This window comes from Nicotiana tabacum, chromosome 3 (genome assembly GCF_000715075.1).
Source record: "Nicotiana tabacum cultivar K326 chromosome 3, ASM71507v2, whole genome shotgun sequence".
Taxonomy (NCBI): domain Eukaryota; kingdom Viridiplantae; phylum Streptophyta; class Magnoliopsida; order Solanales; family Solanaceae; genus Nicotiana; species Nicotiana tabacum.
In genome coordinates, this window is record NC_134082.1 from 120,241,945 (window position 1) to 120,261,928 (window position 19,984).

At 40.4% G+C, this 19,984-nt stretch overlaps 1 long non-coding RNA gene across 1 annotated transcript; it reads left to right on the forward strand.

The window, feature by feature from the left end:
- The first annotated feature begins 351 nt into the window (after positions 1-351).
- LOC107768439 (uncharacterized) lies at positions 352-3,652 on the forward strand. The gene is made up of 2 exons (XR_001644145.2): positions 352-994; positions 3,378-3,652. It is a non-coding gene; the product is annotated as an uncharacterized LOC107768439 (long non-coding RNA).
- Positions 3,653-19,984: the final 16,332 nt, after the last annotated feature.

Here is a 19,984-nt window from a genome sequence, read left to right on the forward strand (position 1 = left end):
TTATATTATATTATATTATATTATATTATATTATATTATATTATATTATATTATATTATATTATATTATATTATATTATATTATATTATATTATATTATATTATATTATATTATATTATATTATATTATATTATATTATTGAATAGGAGAATGAAATTTGAGTTGGTTTGTCCATATTTGTCCAAAGGTTCAATAGAGAAGGCCCAAATTCGGATTAACCCAGCAAGAACTGAGCCCAAAACACGTTAAGCCATCTAATCTCAGCCCTCTATCCTTTTTAATCTAATGGCCAAGGTTCTTTCCCCAAACCATATAGAACCCATATTTTTCACAAATCCTACCCCAAGAGAAGCAGCACCCCCACAAATATTCCCACGCTTCTGCCAATCCATTTTTAAAAAAAAACCATTTTCCACGAAAACCTTTCAACCTTTTCCAAAACACCTTACCAAACAAATCCAGAAGCTTCTTTGATTCCAACCTACCGAAATGGATCAAGACAAAGCCAGAAGCTTTTTCTGGATTTTCTCAACTATTTTTGCCGCCATAGCACACAAGAAACACCAGATTTGGCTGGGATTTTTATGCATACAATTTACACACATCGGAGAATCAGCCACACGCACTGAATTGGATATCACTAATAGCTTACAGCTTCACCCCCAACGACTCTCTACCGCCCCTTAGTCCCTTACAATTCATTGACACGCTCATTGGACACTTCTAACTGGAAATAAGAAATTAAATAATTGGTTTCTTTGTCTGTGTATCTGAAATGGTAGCCTCTCTTTGATCCTTTTATAAATGAAAATTCCAACTGCTCTCAGCCATGGTAGGAGCTTGGCCGGTCTGTTTTTTTTTGCAAGAAATCCTTTAGTTATGTTTTTTGATCTAGTTCGAGTTTTCCGACGAGCTTCAAGGTCACTAGTGATAATTTCAGTTAGAGTTTTCGATCCCGGCTCCTGTTCGTGATGCCATTGCTGTAATTCAAAAGGTATCGCACCTTGAGGTCCATTCTTCTCTTAAATAGTCTGCTTTGATCACGTTATTTGGTGTTAATTGTTATTTAGTTGCCCATGATTTTTAACTAATTTAGCTAGGTTACATTGATATGATGATAATTGTTTGAGCTATAGATTGAATTTATTTAGTTGAGTACATGCTGGGATTATCAATTTATGGGCTATAAGTTTCAGTATAATGAACAATAAGCAAATTTGGATCCTATCTAATCAATAATGAGATAGAATTTAAGAATAAGAAAGATATTTTTGTTCTTGTTTCATTTCTCTTCGATAGAGCATATTTTAGGCCGACCACACTTGGGTAGGCAAATTCAAGGTGAGAGGTCGTTCTCTTTAGTTTTATATTCAAGAGAATGCCCCGCGGATTTTGTATATATTTTTATCCGGGGTATGCCCTGAAGTGAATGTAAAAGAAGGCTGAGGCATCATCGATAGAGCATTAGCTAGCATAGTATAGAACTTTTTGTGCTTTTATTTTTATTTTTTCTATATTATTGGGTAGAAACGACCTCGAGCTTTTTGTATATTTATTTCATTTTTGTGTATTTTTGCCTCAATTAGAATATCCATTAAAGCTGACTTGATCATGTATGCAACCATACTAGTTACGGGACTCGGGGAATGCCTAACACCTTCTCCCCGAGTCAAATGAAACCCCTTTCTTAGAATCTCTGGTTCAGTCAGTTTTAGAGTACAAACGTATTTTAAAAGAATAAATCATTTCTAAAAATGGCGACCTGACACACCAAAACCAAATGTTAGGTGGCGACTCTGAAAAATCTTTTGAACACAAATTTTTTCACTTTCTAAATGAAAACCCTTTTGATCTTTACAAATCTTTTTATTCTTTTAAAGAGGGTTAGTGAAGTAAAAAAAGGATGTAACAGCTTTGGCGAATCTGCTTGGGAATAAGAAAGGAAAAAAGGGATACTATGATCTTGTTGGCTTTTTAGAATATTCGTTGAGGTTTTTTTTATTTGCTTTATCTGATTTTATTTTGTTTATGTCATTTTATCATTTGCTAGTTGTTTATGTGTTTACCGTTTTTCCTTATGTTTTTACTACTTTATAATTGTCGTCATTTGCATAACCACGAGTCTTCTTTCTGCAACAAGTCATCCTGAGTACGTTTGAACGTACACGGCCTTTTGTGAGTCACCCGTGTCTTTAGGGGGTGGCGTGGGAGCATGGAGTGGGCGGAAAGCTAGAGCAGCCGCCATCGACCATGTGCCACCGTGAATTGCCTTGTCTAGTGAACCATAAACGTAGGTCAGCCTTTAGGTCATGCTTATTTGCATCATGTCATTTGGACCGAGCAAGGCGCGGTCCCGACACCGTATCCCGTTGTAGGAGGCCTATCCATATTATGTCAAAATGGGTTTGTAGCCCAAAAAGACATTTAATCATCTCTATGTGCTACATGCTGCATTCTTTTAGTGTAAATGGGTCATTTGACAGACCAATGAGAGAGACAAGAAGGTGAAGTTTAAAATGAAGCAAGTAGGGCCCACTCATATTTTTTCATAATTTTCCCGGAAAAAAAAAAATAGAAAATCCAAAAAGATTTTGCATTTTCCATTATTTTTCAAAAAAGACAAAATATTTTCTCCAAATCAATTGTTTTTTTTTTCAAATTCTCCCCCATATCCAATCTTCCCGAACTACGCATAGCCGATTCTTGTCTTTCGGGGAGGGATACGTAGGCAGCCCACATAGGGTCCGATCTTCCTAATGAGTCTTAGGTTCTTGGCTTCGGTGGTCGTAGCCAAATCTTGCATGTCTAGCCACCTTTTGGCCATATTGATAATCTTGCAAAATAGGGATATTTTCTCAAAGTGGTTCGTTATCCCATGTCTTAGAGCCCTAAATTCACAACAAGGTGTCCTATCAGTTTTAAGGTCCGTTCCTGTTGAATTTGCGTGTTTAGCTACTTTTGGCCACATCAGCCATTCTTGCAAAATGGGGCCATTTTCACGAAAATGATTAAGTGACCCATGTCTTAAAATCTTGAGTACACAACTAGGTACCCCATTCCTTAAGATCTTTCCTTGTCGTATTTGCGTCTCTAACCACATTTGGCCATATTGGCCATTTTTGCAAAATGGGTCATTTTTGCGAAGTAATTTCTAGGGCCATAATTATTGGAAGTTTGAAGCCATATAAGCCTTAGTGAGGTATTTCCATGTCTGTGAGGTCACCTTTGTTGAGTTGCACTAGTAGCCACCCTTGGCCACGTAGGTCATTTTGCAAAAATAGCCTAATCATGTCTTGCATGTGTCCAATAAGAGGTGTTGTGGCATTGCATAGTGTCTCGAGTCACTAACTATATTTGGTCTTATTTTTCTCATTCAGGTATGGATCCATGTACAAGAGCTCGAGCATGACAGATACCCTAGGACCATCGCATTTGGGAGCTTGTTTGAGGAAACTTTTTATGTTTTGAGTCTATTTTTGTGGTGTTTTTTTTTTACTTTTTAGTCCTATCTAGTAGTATTCAGTCTTTTAGTTGGTGTCAGAGTTTATCGTAGTATAGTTGAGTTCGTCGATTCTCTCGTTATCATTTGTATTTGAAAACTGAAAAAAAAAAGTTATAAATGAAAAATCCAAAAAGATTTTTATTTTTGGTTTATCTTGTCCATTACCTTTTTTGAACTACGCTTGGTCTGATTCATGTGAAACATGATACGTAGACAACCTACATAGAGTTCGATCTAATCATTCTTTAAAAACTAAAAGAAAGAAAAAATGATGAAGTTGTGGGATGTATGAAATGAGAGGGAAGAAAAGAGTCACAACAGAAAAAGAGATGAAATAAAATGAGTGAAATAAGGAGAGCATGAAAAAATGAAGAGGAAAAAGGGAAAGAAGACTGATGATGACGTCCAAATCCACTACTAAAAATTAAATGGACACGATCGCATACAATATAATCTACCCAACTATGAGTCGGGGTCGAATCCCACAGAGAACAATATGTAGGCGATTAGGAATGTAAGAGAATTATCACTTATCGCGCAATGCCAAACACTTAGATTTTGGTTTAGAAATTATTTTATACCTAAATGCGAAAATGTAAACTAACCTAGAAAGCGAGTAAAATGATCAATGGGTACAAGTATGAATGCATCGGGAATTACACTCAAGTGACGATCCAATGTGTTTCACGATTTTACAAATATGAGTGAGTTTATGTTAATTAGCCACGGATAATAATTCTTAATTAGCTTCTTCCGAAGACTAACAAGACTTCCTAATTGAATTATTCCTAACCCAATTAAGAGATTAAGTACACACGGAATGACTACAAGTAGTTCAATCCTATCCCTAGGTAGAATCTATAAAATGAGGGTTAAAGCCTCAAGTTCTTGTTAATTAATCTTTCCCAATCCCAAATTATCTTTTCCAAAATTAATTCGGAGTTAATGGGCGAGTCCTAGGGTTAGCTAATCCCTTTGGAAACATTAAAGAAAAAGAATAATTAAAGAAACAATAACTCACTTCATAAAAAGATAAAAAATCATTCAATACATAAGCACAACAAGGTATTTAATCCACACTTTAAGAGAGAATATTTCCATAAACAAGATTCAAGTGTTGGATAAAATACTACACACTTCGATATACAATACAAAGCAAGGAAATGAAGAAATAAACATAAATGGGTAAGACATCCTTAACCACAAGCTTCAATTCTTCAAGACCAAAGTGTGTGTGCAAAACCCTAGCTTCAAGACTTGTTCTCTCCAGTCTCTTGGAACTGAAAATAAGCCAAAGATCTCTTACAAGTGAGCCTAGTCGGGTATTAAATGGTTTGGGGCTAAAAATGTGAAATTCCAGAATTGCCTAGGTCTGAAGCTCGATTTTCGCATTTGCAAACACAGGTTTGCCATTGCGAAGTATGGCTATATTGTGCACTTTCGCATTTCCGAAGAGGACTTCGCATTTGCAAAGATTGGCTCCCCTGGAATGCGAAGTCTTTTTCACATTTGCGATTACTGCCTAGATCATATTCCTTCGCATCTCCCATACTTTCCTCGCAATACCCAAGCCTGTAATCTTCGCAATTCCCTCGCTTATGTCGCAATTGCGACCACTGAGGGCATTGCCCAGATTTTCCTCTTTTCAGCTTCTTTTTGACTTGTTTCACTTGGTTTCTTCAACATCACTTCTAAATCACATAGAACCTGTAATATAGAAGTAAATGGCATTAAACACATGATTTTATCACATCAATCATAGCAAAAATATAAGCTTAAAGACAAGATAAGTTGGTAAAATACCAACTTATCAAACTCCCGAACTTAAACTATTGCTTGTCCTCAAGCAATGAAAGCGACAAAATCTCTTCCCAAGTGTTTAACTCAACATTATATCCTTATCATGCCAAGCCAAAAAGTCTACTATAAGTACAAACGCATGACCTCGATTGGTACCAACAATTAAACCAATGCATATGAATTGACAAACACTTTTCATGACTTTTGTTACATTTCAAATGCTCAAGCACTATACAAATCAAAGTAGCAAATCAAGTCATGACACTAAAGCTTCAAAATTTGCGTCTCTATCACAATTATCTTTCTTTGGTCATTTCTTCTAATTGAAAATGAGATTAAATTCACATCTCAAATTTCTTGTGCCCTCACATTTAAGAGAGGATCCACACTCATAAATCTTAATTCAAAACAAAAATGGGATATCAAATGGAAAGAATTAACTCTCTCTCTCTCTCACAAAGGTGTTCAAATGCATACAAGTAGTACCATAGGCTTGCCCTTCATGTATCTCTCCACTAATATAGACAACTTGGTTCGAAATCAATTAGAACTTAAAGGGTTGTAGTTTAGGCCTTTGGTTAAGGTAGGGCACAATTTTGGTTAGAGTGACTCAAACCTCCCAAGCACTACAACATTTACAATCAAGGTCCACTTCCTTCAAAAACATTCTCCATCCTTTCTTTACTTTTCATTCCACACCTAATCTTCCCTTTATTCACAATTTCTTATCATTTTATTCTACTTTTTTGTTCTTCCTTCCTTTTCAAAATCAAGGAAGATTTCACTTTTTATCCTTCATTTTTTTTCTACATTCCACCTTTTAAACAACTTCCATATCACAACTTTTCCAACCTCCCTCACCCCCAAACTTAGGCTTTTAGCCTATGTTTATACTTTCAAAGTACTTAGGGAGGTAGGGTTCCAAAAGCTAGATCAATAAAGAACAAAGGAATAAAGTTTGTACCATGGTTGCTAAAGAACAAGGTTAAAGGCTCAAAATGGGTTGACTAGGGAAAATATTCAAGGGTAGGAAATTTAAGGCACAATGGCGGTCCAAGGAAGGCCTAATATCATTTTTCAAACCAAGTTAGTCTATGATTTCGCCTTGAAGCACATTCCGGGCAAGTTCTAGACTACATGTAATGCAAAAGAACTCACAATAAATCTTACCACACATGGCACATGAATACTCAAGTGGAATACAAATCCAAAATCCAATTGAAACCAATGACTCAAAGAGGTTGCATATAGCATAGGAAGCTATTTGGTGAATCAAAGAGCGAAAATTTGAGTCTACAAGTCATGACATCTTTACTTCAATTTTTTTTTTCTACAACCAAAAATTCATATACCGAGGTTTAAATCATGTTGGTACCAAGCAAGCCACAACTTGGTCAATGGGCACAAACTCCAACCCAAACCATTTATTCTTCCTAATATTAACATAGCTATATCTAAACTACAAGATTAATTCCCTTAAGAAAGTTGTCTATCTATCCATCATCGGGAAAAGTCGACAAAAATTTACTACAATTACCCGATTCAAGAAAAAAATTGACATCCTTGGAAAAAAGAACCGTGGTATAAAGAAAACCAAGGATATCGCCACTAACATAAAACATACTATATAAAAAATAAAATAAAAAAAATTTAAGAAGCTACAAACCAAAATTAAGAAGTTAATAAACACCAAGTAACTAAAACATAATATATATAAATACAAGAAATTAAGAAGCTACTAAACATAATAATATCACATATCACATAAAAATATACTAACAACAAAATGAAAAACAAGTACAGTACCAATCTGCCAAAACAACAGTTATACAAGAAGCCACCCCAACTAAAGATGTTGCAGTGTCCCAATGCAACAAAACATGATAGAGTAAAATGGTGGAAAATGCTCCCTGAATACTGCATCAAGTTCTCTCCTCGTTGTCTGAGTCAGAATCATCCTCCTCTCCTTCTTCCTCGGACCAATGAACAGGAACATCATCATCATCTACCGGCCTGGTCGATGGCATTGGGTCCTGAGGCTTTAGGACTTTCCAGAGCCCCTTCACAGCCTTCCACATGCGAGTAAAGAATTTGTCTCTTTTCTTCTCCCTTTTCTTCATTTGAGTGTGTGCCTTTTCTGGATTGCCATGGGAACTGCTCAACTCACCATGCTTCTTGGCCAGATCAGTGTATGCCTTCTCCAGCGCCGTAAGGTGATCCCCCTGCTTCTTCTGATCCTCAAGGTATTTTTGGAAATCTTTCTTTGAAATGTAAGTGGGTCCCTCAGATGTCTCCCCGGGTCCTTGTGGGAGGCCAGCTACTAGCTCACGAATCACTCGCATCTCCTTACTAAGTACAACAAATGGTCCTCCTGCAGAGGATGATGGTTGATTACTCGGATCAACCTGAGAAGAAGAACCCATCTTTCTCTTTTTGCTCTTTACTGCGCCACCCTCTCATCTCTTCTTCAATGGATTTAGAGGCTTTCCCGGCTCTATCCAATTGTCCCCCGGAGCCTCTTCCACCCCAACAAGCTTGCACAGCTCAGTGATAAGCGATGGGAATATCAATGATGGACTATTCTGCATCCGATACTCTCTTAGTTCATTGATGAAGATTTCACCAACATTCAGCTAAATACCATCAAGGATGTAGGCTATCATCTGAGCCCTTGTGACCGGGACGTTCTATATGTTCGACACAGGGGATATACGATAGCATATGATGGCCAACCATATCTTTGCTTCGGCAGTGAATTCTTTGGATGTGATCCCTCTCTTCTCAGCTGCCCATGGAACATCTGCACCCGAGCATAATTTGGACACCAACCACTCCCCTGAAGCACAGTCTTTTTCCCTGAATAGGTCCATGTTGTGGTCTGGCAAATGATAGAAGTGATTCACAGTTTCAGCCCCAAAGTGCACCATTTTGCCTCGAATTCTCATCTTGTGCTTTTTTAGCCTGATAGCTGGGAGGTTGGAAAAAAATTCCCTCACCCATTGCTCATTTGTTAGGCAAGGTTGAGGGGCAAAGCAATTCCATCCCATGGCCATTAGACTTTAATAGAACTCGGGAAGATGTTCCTGGACGTTGTCTAGCAGTATACCACTTTCCGGGAGAACCTTCTTCGAGATCAGGTTTTCAAAGTACCGTTCTTGACATTCCAATGACAAGAACCGGTGTTGGTCAAAGTTCTACTCAGCTCCCAAGGGGTTGTCACTTGCGGATCCTTCAGAGTTGGAGCTCATTTTTCAATTATAGCTCCTGTTAACAAATGATAAGAGTGAAAACATGGTATGACTATGAAAAATAGTGCAAAATGAATCAAATATGCCAAAGGAATGATCAGACAATTGAAACTCAGACTTAGAAAAAATTTCAGGATTTTCAGATTTTCAATTGTCTGCTCTCTGATATCGCAATTCCCAAGAAATCATCGCAATTGCAATGTTATCAGAGGTGGCATTTGCAAAATATTCTTCGCAATTGCGAAGAACACTGGCGTCTGATAAGCTCACATTTGCGATGAAAGTTTCGCAATTGCGAAGGTTGCTGGGACTTGGGTTTTTCGCAATTGCGACCACTTTTTTGCAAATGCGAAAAGGCCTTCGCAATTGCGATTTCATCGTCCTCAGCCTCACCTTTTTTAGAGAACAACTTTTAAGCCCTAACGTTTTGGAATCGAAGTCATTTTCAGTGAACCTAATCATCTTTTAAACATAAATCATGCATTAAACTTCATAGACAACCATGAATCAAAAAAGTATCGATGTTTCGGCCAAGAATTTCATTCGGCCCTTTCATCGATCACATAAAAAGCACAAAAATTTCGCTTCTATTTGACAAGCTTTGGGTACTCAGACTTCCCCAAATTTTTATCAAAGAGCATAATCACACACTGTCAATCAACCTCACCCATAAATCGATATAAGTTTTGACAAATTTTTGAACAATTCCGGCCAGAGAATGATACCCATTTGGAATCTAGGGTTGCAGAGAATCAAAGAAGAATAAAGAAGAAGAAGAAGAAGAAGAAGAAGAAGACAAAGAATAAGAAGAAGAAGAAAGAGTGATTAAGCTTTGATGCCTGGATCCTTGCAATTAGGAGTGAGAGTTGATGGAGGTATACAGTGGTAAGGGTGAGGGAGACAAGAGTTTGAGAGCCTTAGGCTTTTTCTTCAATTTTGTGTTCAAAAAATGTGAATGTTTGTTTTTACCTCTCTGATGTCGCAATTGAGACACAGCCTTCGCAATTGCGAAGGTCAATAAAACCTGCTGTTGTCGCAATTACGATAAAAATTTGGGAAGTGCGATCGGAAAGTTTCGCAAATGCGAACACAGTTTCGCAAATGCAAAACTTGCCCCTACACTCTTCGACAGCTACTGCCTTTCATGCTCTCCGTCTCCCCGACCTACTCAAATTAACTCCAAAAATTATGAAACTTGGCAGATTGGTTAGAAACAAGATAATAAGCTATTCTAAAAAAGAAAATTTCAAAAATGACTAAAAATTTTGAAAAACGATGGGTTGCCTCCCACCAAGCGCCGCATTTAATATCATCGCACGACGCAAGTCAACTTTACCACTTTTCTTGCCACTTGGATGATATGAACCGGGCACCTAGCTTGGAATCAAGCTTGTGACCATGAGCGATGGGGGGTGGTAAGTCGATGATCAAGCCAAGCCTCAAATTCTTCATTTTGCTCTTCTTGCCTTTCATGTGAGGAATGTCATTTTGCTTTCTTGTTCCCTCAAATTGTAGGATGTATGGTATGAGTTTTTCCTCCTTGCAGTCCTTCATTGATTAGTGTAGTTCAACTTCCATATCGCCCCACAATTCCAATGTTGAAAAATGCTTGGAATGTGACTTCAAACTTCCAACTTGCAATTTTTCTCGGATTTTGACATCCTCTTTTTCCCCCTGATTAGAGTCAATATCAACCACATTTTCATTTACACCGGTTGACTCTAATTTCATATTTTTCTCGGCATCATTAACACTCATGGAGTTGGTTGGCAGATGTTCAATTCTTGATTCCTCAAAGTAGAGCTCACTTTCTTCCGCGAAATCGGACTCTTCTTGACTTTCTTCCACACTCTCAAGTTGGTGGGCATAGTGAGCCTCAATCAATATTTTCATTTGATCTTCCAAAGTGAGGATATGTTCATCATTGTAAGCCAAGCCTTGTTTCAAGTCCTCGAGTGCAAAGTTGTGCTTCTCTTCATTTTCAAGAATGGTCTCCAACATGAGCATCATCTTCTCATTTTGAGCATTTGAGAGTTCTTCTTGGTTTTGATCAAGCGCCAAGGGAGGATTTCCGGTTTCCACATCTAAGGAAAATTCTTGGCTATCATTAACTTCCGAGGATTTTTGGACCTATAAAGCTTCAAGCATTTCCTCCATTTGCAAGTTCAACCTTTCAAGTGCCAAGTCATTTTGGAGACTATTTTCCAAAAGCTCCTCCCAGGCGCTTTGTTCTTCATTTCCTCCTTCAAGTAAGCACTCCAACATGAGCTTGAACTCTCCATTTCGGCCATGCTCAACTTTTTTCACTTCCATAGCCCTATAATTTTCATCACAAAAAGTAGAATCATCATAGCGGGGGCTTGGGGAAGGGAAGGATAAATAAGCACAATCATCCCAATGACCATTTTGAAAACCACATTTATCACAAATACTCCACTCATGAGTTTGAGATTGTGCGCAAATCCACCCTCGGGAGAATTTAAATAATTTTTCCACGAGTGTAGTCCTCCACAATAAGGACAAGGGTCATCAAAGTAATAACAACTACCATCCGACCAATTTTCATTATATGATGCCATTTTTCAAAAAAAAATAAAAAAAAAATAAACAAGAAACAAACAAGAAAAATAGACCAAAGTAAGAAAAATAATTACACAAATATTCACAAGTTTGGACCAAAACACTTACGCTTATTTCTCAAACAACCTAAATTACGCCAAATTGTTCCCCGGCAACGGTGCCAATTTTGATGACGTCCAAATCCACTACTAAAAAGTAAATGGACACGATCGCATGCAATATAATTTATCCAACCATGAGTCGGAGTCGAATCCCACAGAGAACAATATGTAGGCGATTAGGAATGTAAGAGAATTATCACTTATCGCGCAATGCCAAATACTTAGATTTTGGTTTAGAAAGTGTTTTATACCTAAATGTGGAAATATAAACTAACCTAGAAAGCGAGTAAAATGATCAATGGCTACAAGTATGAATGCATCAGGAATTACACTCAAGTGAAGATCCACTATGTTTCACGATTTTACAAATATGAGCGAGTTTATGTTAATTAGCCTAGGATAATAATTCTTAATTAGCTTCTTCCGAAGACTAACAAGACTTCCTAATTGAATTATTCCTAACCCAATTAATATATTAAGCACACCCGGAATGGCTACAAGTAGTTCAATCTTATCCCTAGGTAGAATCTATAAAATGAGGGTTAAAGCCTCAAGTTTTTGTTAATTAATCTTTCCCAACCCTAAATTATCTTTTCCAAAATTAATTCAGAGTTAATGGGCAAGTCCTAGGGTTAGCTAATCCCTTTGAAAATATTAAAAAACAAAAATAATTAAAGAAACAATAACTCACTTCATAAAAAGATACAAATCATTCAATACATAAGCACAACAAGGTATTTTATCCACACTTTAAGTAAGAATATTTCCATAAACAAGATTCAAGTATTAGATAGAATACTACACACTTAGATATACAATACAAAGCAAGAAAATGAAGAAATAAACATAAATAGGTAAGAAATCCTTAACCACAAGCTTCAAATCTTCAAGACCAAAGTGTGTGTGCAAAACCCTAGCTTCAAAACTTGTTCTCTCTAGTCTCTTGGAACTGAAAATAAGCCAAAGATCTCTTACAAATGAGCCTAGTCGGGTATTAAATGGTTTGGGGCCAAAAATGTGAAATTCCAGAATTGCCCAGGTCTGAAGCTCGATTTTTGCATTTGCGAACACAGCTTCGCAATTACGATGTATGGCTATATTGTGCACTTTCGCATTTGCGAAGTTTGACTCCCCTGGTTGACTTCGCATTTGCGAAGTCTTTTTCGCATTGCGATTATTGCCTAGATCATATTCCTTCTCATTTCCCATACTTTCCTCGCAATACCCAAGCCTGTAATCTTCGCAACTCCCAGGCTTATGTCGCAATTGCGACCACTGAGGGCATTGCCCAGATTTTCCTCTTTTAGCTTCTTTTTGACTTGTTTCACTTGGTTTCTTCAACATTACTTCTAAATCACATAGAACCTGTAATATAGAAGTAAATGACATTAAATACATGATTTTAGCACATCACTCATAGCAAATATATAAGCTTAAAGACAAGATAAGTTGGTAAAATACCAACTTATCAAACCCCCAAACTTAAACTATTGCTTGTCCTCAAGCAATGAAAGCGACAAAATCTCTTCCCAAGTGTTTAACTCAACATTGTATCCTTATCATGCCAAGCCAAAAAGTCTACTATAAGCACAAACGCATGACTTCCATTGGTACCAACAATTAAACCAATGCATATGAATTGCCGAACACTTTTCATGACTTTCGTTACATTTCAAATGCTCAAGCACTATACAAATCAAAGTAGCAAATCAAGTCATGACACTAAAGCTTCAAAATTTTCCTCTCTATCACAATTGTCTTTCTTTGGTCATTTCTTCCAATTCAAAAATGGGATTAAATTCAGAACTCAAATTTCATGTGACCTCACATTAAAGAGAGGATCCCACACTCATAAATCTTAATTCAAAACAAAAATGGGATATCAAATGGTCCGAGTACTAAACTTTTGTTATTCTATTCTCTCATAGATGGTGAGGACGCGAGCTACCGGACGAGGTGGACGACCACCAGTGCCACTAGCTGAGACTACCAGAGGCCGTGACGCGGTCGTGGTCGTGGCAGAGGCAGATCAGCGAGGGAAGCACCTGTAGATCCACCAGCTGCCCTAGATAAGAATCAGGCTCCAGCTATGGATGCTCCATCAGCACCAGTTCAGGCACTAGCTGTGGCCCATGTGATCTCGGGTCTTTAGGAGGCCTTGGCACAAATCTTATCAGTTTGCACTGGCCTGGCTCAGGCAGTTTCATCCACTACAGCAGCAGCTACTTCACAGGCTAGAGGAGGCAATCAGACCCCTGCCGCTCGCACACCTGAGCAGGTAGTGCAGGGACTCTAGATGCTGGGGGCACCTCCAGCCCAGCTGGTTGCACCAACTCAGGAGTTTGTTGTGCCAATTATGCCGGATGATGAGCAGCGTTGACTTGAGAGGTTTGGTAGACTCCAACGTCCGACATTCAGCGGAGCAGAGGGCGAGGATGCCCAGGGTTTCTTAGATAAGTTCCAGTGGATGCTTCATACAGCAGGGATTCTTGAGTCTAGTGGTGTGGCATTTACCACCTTTCAGTTCTCGGAGGCTGCCTTTACTTGGTGGGAGGATTTTGAGAGGCGTTGAACAAACTGGTGATAATAGCTTGCCAACCCAAGAAATCTACGAATCTCTGTGGCTGAGGACGGTCTAGGCCAACTCTAAACTGCCTCTATCTTCTTTGGATCAACCTGAATACCCTCATTGGACACCACGTGTCCCAAGAAAGCCACTGAAATGAGCCAAAACTCACACTTAGAGAACTTTGCATAAAGCTTCTCCTCCCTCAATCTCTGCAATACAACTCGCAAATGCTCCGCGTGCTCCTCCTGATTACACGAGTACACCAGAATATCATCAGTGAATATAATAGTGAATGAATCCAGATAAGGTCGAAATACACTGTTCATCAAATGCATGAACGCTATTGGGGCGTTGGTCAGCCTGAAAGACATGACAAGAAACTCATAGTGACCATACCTAGTCCTGAAAGCAGTCTTAAGAATATCTGAATCCCTGATGTTCAACTGGTGATAGCCCGAACGGAGATCAATCTTAGAGAACACCCTTGCTCCCTGAAGCTGGTCAAATAAATCATCAATGCGAGGCAAAGGATACTTGTTCTTAATTGTTACCTTGTTCAATTGCTTGTAATCAATGCACATTCTCATTGTGCCATCCTTCTTCTTCACAAACAGAACCGGCGCACCCCAAGGTGACACACTAGGCCGAATGAACCCCTTATCTAGGAGTTGCTGATGCTGCTCCTTTAATTCTTTCAACTCTACTGGTGCCATACGATACGGCGGAATAGAAATGGCCTGAGTGCCCGACACCAAGTCAATACCAAAATCAATATCCCTATCTAGTGGCATGCCCGGCAGGTCTATAGGAAAAACATCGGGAAAATCCCTTACAACTGGAACAGAATCAATGCTAGGAGTCTCAACTCCAACATCCCTCACAAATGCTAGAAATCAGTCACGCCACGCCACTTGATCCGCGGTACACCCAGCATAGCCAAAGTGACTATCTTAGCATGACAGTCTAGAATAGCATGACACGGAGATAACCAATCCATGCCCAAAATAACATCAAAGTCCACCATGCTTAATAGCAATAGATCAACTCAGGTATCCAGACCCCAATAGTCACGAGACATGACCGGTACACATGGTCCACAACAATAGTATCGCCCACCGGGGTAGACACATGAATAGGTAAAGCAAGAAACTCCCGGGGCGTACCCAAATAATGAGCAAAATATGAGGACACATAAGAATAGGTGGAACCGGGATCAAATAATACAGAGGCATCTCTGTGGCAGACTGAAACAATACCTGTAATGATAGCATCTGAAGCAATAGCATCTGTCCTGCCCGGAATAGCATAGAAATGAGCCTGGACACCGCCTGATCGACCTCCCCCTCTGGGGCGACCCCTGGTTGTCTGAACTCCACCCCTAGCTGGCTGGGCGGGTGGTGAAGTAACTAGAGCAGAAGTTGAGGGCTGATTCTTTTGCTGAAACTGACCATCACGAAGTCGAGGGCACTGCCTCCTCATATGTCCAAACTCTCGACACTCATAACAACTACCCGGTGCTGGAGGTGGGGAATGAAGGGAATCTCTCGCACCGGAGTGACTAGCAGATGCACTCGGCGCAGAAGAACCCTGAGCTGATGGGGCACGAGATGAACTCTGAGCTAGGAGGGCGATGAATGAAGGCTGGCCCTGCTGAGACCCATGATGACCACGACCTAAAGATTCCCCATGATACTTTGGACGGGCCGACTGAGCAGGCCTGAAAGAACAACCTCTACCATGCTGGAACTGGCCCCTCAAAGGAGCACCACTGTAACTGCCCAATCCTCGAGGCATCGGTGCAGTACCCCTTTCTTGGTAGTAGTTCTCTACTATCTTCTTGGAGAAGTATATACCGCAGTCCCGTTGAGAGGAGCTGCGTAGGCAGTTTGAGTGGTTGGCAAGGGGGGTATGACCGTGACCTAGTATGCGATGAGGTTTTCTAAGTTGGCTCGTCATACCATTTGGATGATTCCATTAGATCGTAAGAGGATCAGGAGATTTGTGGATGGCCTTAACTACCATCTCCGTATTCTGATGACTAGAGAGAGAGTATTAGGTGCTACGTTCGAGGAGAGCTCGTGAGATTGAGATAGTTCGCCATTGGGAGTGAGAGGAGAGGGAGGCCAAGTTGCATCACCCTTGACCAAGTTGACTCCGAAAGGTGCTCTATTTGTATGGTCGGACGAGTGTGAGGAGAGCTTTCGGAAGCTCAAGACAGCTTTGACCATAGCTCCAGTATTGTGATGCTTTGAGAGTTGGGATTGGTTGTGTATTGATGCAGGAGGGTAGAGTTATTGCTTATGCTTCTCGTCAGTTGAAGCCCTATGAGAAGAACTACCCCGTTCATGATTTGGAGTTGGCTTCCATAGTTCATGCATTGAAGATTTGGAGGCATTACTTATATGGCGTATCTTGTAAGGTATTCACTGATCATCGTAGTCTTCAACATTTGTTCAAGCAAAAAGATCTTAATTTGAGGCAGCGAAGATGGCTAGAGTTGCTTAAGGATTATGATATTACTATTCTGTATCATCCGGGAAAGGTCAATGTACTGGCCGATGCTTTGAGCCGAAAATCAGTGAGTATGAGGAGTTTGGCGTACATTCCAATTGGGGAGAGAGTCCTTGCAGTTTATGTTCACGCCTTGGCCAATCGGTTTGTGAGACTAGATATTTCGGAGCCCAATCGGGTGTTAGCTTGTGTGGTTTCTTGATTTTCCTTATATGATCGTATTAGAGAGAGGCAGTATGATGATCCGCATTTGCTTGTTCTTAAGGATAGGGTTCAGCATGATGATGCCAGAGATGTGACCATCGGTGATGATGGTGTGTTGAGGATGTAGGGCCGGATCTGTATGCCCAATGTGGATGGGCTTAGAGACTTGATTCTGGAGGAGGCCCATAGCTCGCGGTATTCTATTCATCCGGTTGCCGCGAAGATGTATCAGGATTTGAGGTAGCACTATTGGTGGAGAAGAATGAAGAAAGATATTGTGGGATTTGTAGCTCGGTGTCTCAATTGTCAGTAGGTGAAATATGAGCATCAGAGACGGGGTGGCTTGCTTTAGCAGATGGTTATTCTCGAGTGGAAGTGGGAGGGGGTCACTATGGACTTTGTGGTTGGACTTCCTCAGACTTTGAAGAAGTTCGATGCTATTTGGGTGATTATGGATCGGCTGACCAAGTCCGGGCACTTCATTCCTGTGTGTACTACCTATTCTTCAGAGCGGCTGGTAGGGATTTATATCCGGGAGGTTGTTCGGTTGCATGGTTCCGGTTTCCATCATCTTAGATAGAGGTACTCAGTTTACTTCGCAGTTTTGGAGAGCCATGCAAAGAGAGTTGGGTACTCAGGTGGAGTTGAGCACAACATTTCATCCTCAGACGGACGGACAGTCCGAGCGTACTATTCAGATATTGGAGGACAAGTTGCGTGCTTGTGTTATTGATTTTGGAGGTTTATGGGATGACTTTTTACCGCTTGCAGAGTTTGCCTACAACAATAGCTACCAGTCGAGTATTCAGATGGCTCCGTATGAGGCTTTGTATGAGAGGTGGTGTAGATCTCTAGTTGGTTGGTTCGAGCCCAGCGAGGCTAGGCTATTGGGGACAGATTTGGTTCAGTATGCCTTAGAGAAGGTGAAGGTGATTCAGGAGAGACTTCGTACAGTGCAGTCGCGTCAGAAGAGTTATGTGGACCGAAATGTTCGGGATGTGTCCTATATGGTGGGTGAGAAGGTTTTGTTAAAGGTTTCACCCATGAAAGGTGTTATGAGATTTGGAAAGAAAGGGAAGTTGAGTCCGCGGTTCATTGGGCCTTTTGAGGTACTTCGAAGGATTGGGGAGGTGGGTTATGAGCTTATGTTTCCACCCAGCTTGTCTAGTGTGCATCCGGTATTTCATGTTTCTGTGCTCCGAAAGTATATTGGAGATCCGTCTCATGTTTTGGACTTCAGCACGGTTCAATTGGATGATGATTTGACCTTTGATATGGAGCCAGTAGCTATTTTGGGTCACCAGGTTCGGAAGTTGAGGTCAAAAGATATAGCTTCAGTAAAAGTGCAGTGGAGAGGTCGGCCCGTGAAGGAGGCTACCTAGGAGACCGAGCGGGAGATGCGGAGCAGATATCCTCACCTGTTTGAGGCTTCAGGTACGTTTCTTGACTCGTTCGAGGACAAATATTTGTTTAAGTTGGGGAGGATTTGACGACCTGTCCAGTCGTCTCATGAACTACCTCTCCGTTTTCCCCATTTCTGCTTCTTTATGCTTCGTTTTCCGTGTTTTATGTGTTCGAGTTGATTGGTTTGTGTTTGGTGTGGTTTTGGTAAGAAATGAGACACTTAGTCTCTTTTAAGAAGGCTTAAGTTGAAAAAGTCAACAGGATGTTGACTTCTGAGTTAGAGGGCTCGGATGTTAGTTCCGATGGTTCAGTTAGCTTTGGGAGGTGATTTGTGACTTAGCAGTGTGATCGGAAGTGGTTTTGGAGGTCCGGTGTAGAATTAGGCTTGAATTGGCGAAGTTAGTATTTTGGCGATTTTCGGTTAATAGGTGAGATTTTGATCCGGGGCTCGGAATGGAATTCCAAGAGTTGTTGTAGCTTCGTTATGTCATTTGGGATGTGTGTGCAAAATTTTAGGTCATTTGGACGTGGTTTGGTTGGGTTTTTGATCGAAAACGTATTTCGGAAGTTTTTAGAAAACTTAGGCTTGAATTCGATGTGAATTGATGGAATTGGTGTTGTTTGAGGTGTTTTGATGATTGGAACAAGTTTGAATGAGGTATTGGGTTGTGTTGGTGCCTTTGGTTGAGGTCCCGGGGGCCTTGGGGTGATTTCGGATGGCTAACAGGAAGTTTTGGAACTTGGGAGATAGCAGATTTTCTGTTGCTGGTGGTGTTTTCGCACTTGCGGTTTGGGGACCGCAGGTGCGGTATAGCAGATGCGTGATTTGGGTCGCAGAAGCGAAAAGGTCGGGGAATGCCTGGAACCGCAGATGCGTAACGGGGACCGCACCTACGGAACCGCAGAAGTGGCGAGAGGACCGCATATGCGGTGATGGTCCTGTAAGTGAAATTCCGTAGATGCGGAAAAATGACCGCAGAAGCGGTACCGCAGAAGTGGTACCGCAGAAGCGGCTATTATACCGCAGATGCGGTTATGTCTAGGCAGTGAGTTTATTAAACATTTCATCCGCAATGTTGAGCCATTTTTCCACCATAGCTGAGTATTTTGAGAGCTCTTTGAGGGAAATTGAAGAGGGATTCAAGGAGAAGTGATTGGAGGTAAGATTTATGAGCGTAAAACGTGATTCTATTGTGAAATTAACCTAGAAATTCATGGAAATTTAGCTAAAATGGAAGAACTAGGGCTTGAGATTGAGATTTTTTAAATTGGGATTTGAAGGGCCATTTGAGGTCGGATTTGAGAAATGTTGACATGTATGGACTTGTGGAAGAATAAGGAACCCGATGATGTAAAAATTTATGAGTTTCGAGAAGCGGGCCCGGGGCTCGGGTTTTACTAATTTCGGGATTTTTGATATTTTTCGATTGTTTTCGCTTGGGCTTTGTTCCCTTAGCATATTGTGACATATTCGTTCTAGTTTTGGTCAGATTCGACATGCGAGGACGCCGATTTGAGAGGCAAAGGCATAGCGAGCTAGAGTTTTTGCCGGTTCGAGGTGAGTAATGAATGTAAATGATGTCCTGAGGGTTTGAAACCCCGGATTTGCACATCGTAGTGCTATATTGAGGTGAGACACGCGTTTGATGATGAGCATGGGGTCGTTTACTATTGGGGATTGCGACTTGGTCCAACCCGAGTGATGCTTTTACCGCGTATTTGATTAAAGCTTATTTGTTATCATCATTATTTGGACTGATTGCCATATTTGGGCTTTGTTCCAACTATTTGAACCCTCCGGGGAGTTTTATCACTATTTCCCCACTGTTTTGATTTACTACTTGAACTCGGTCGTACCGTTTTCCACTGTTCTACAACTCAGCCACTTTTACTCGGTTTTGAAACTAAAATGATATATTAATTGATGTTTTGGGCTGAGAACTACTATTTTACTAATGCCCGAGGGGCTTATATGATTTCTGGACTGAGTACGGCCAAGGGCCAGATGTGAGGATACTATAGGATCGGGTTGCGCGCTGCAGCAGTGTTATACTGATATTGATAT